Genomic DNA, 503 nt, shown 5'->3' on the forward strand with positions numbered 1-503 from the left:
GAAGGAGCCTAGGAGAGGACACCAGTCAAGGCTTTCTCCCCCTCCTGAGGCCATGCAACCTACAGGCAAAGACAGAAGCGCTGGCCGCAGGTTTCCGTTTCCCACGGAGGCTCCTGGGGGAGGGCGACTTCGACGCTGCATAGGCAGGGCTCGGGCGGGACGGCCTCCCTTGGAGGAGCCCCAAGCACAAGGCTCCGGGTGGCAAGGGGGGGTCTTCAGCCGTGATGACCCAGTGAGGGGGTCCTCGAGTGGAGGCCCCGGGGTCAGGAGTGCAGACCTGGGCACAGTGCGACTGTCCCGGGTGGTAGGCGCCCGAGTCTGCGACTGTCACTCCCTGCAGAGAGCTGCAGAGCAGTGCGGGCACCCGGTGGGAGGGAGCGGGTGGGGAAGGGTGACCCAGCGAGGCCTGTCAGCCCGAGCCTAGAAACTGCCTAGGGTCGGGCCTGGAAGATGGCATTCGGGATTTGGGCCCAGAGCGGAACTCCACGGTCTTCCTCCTGGCT

The 503-nt window shown here is 66.4% G+C and overlaps 1 protein-coding gene across 1 annotated transcript in view; it reads left to right on the forward strand.

Moving 5' to 3' along the window:
* Positions 1 to 503, forward strand: part of DMBT1 (deleted in malignant brain tumors 1) — a 49,256-nt gene that overhangs the window by 23,007 nt on the left and 25,746 nt on the right.

Source organism: Galeopterus variegatus, unplaced genomic scaffold (genome assembly GCF_000696425.1).
Source record: "Galeopterus variegatus unplaced genomic scaffold, G_variegatus-3.0.2 Scaffold661, whole genome shotgun sequence".
Taxonomy (NCBI): Eukaryota; Metazoa; Chordata; class Mammalia; order Dermoptera; family Cynocephalidae; genus Galeopterus; species Galeopterus variegatus.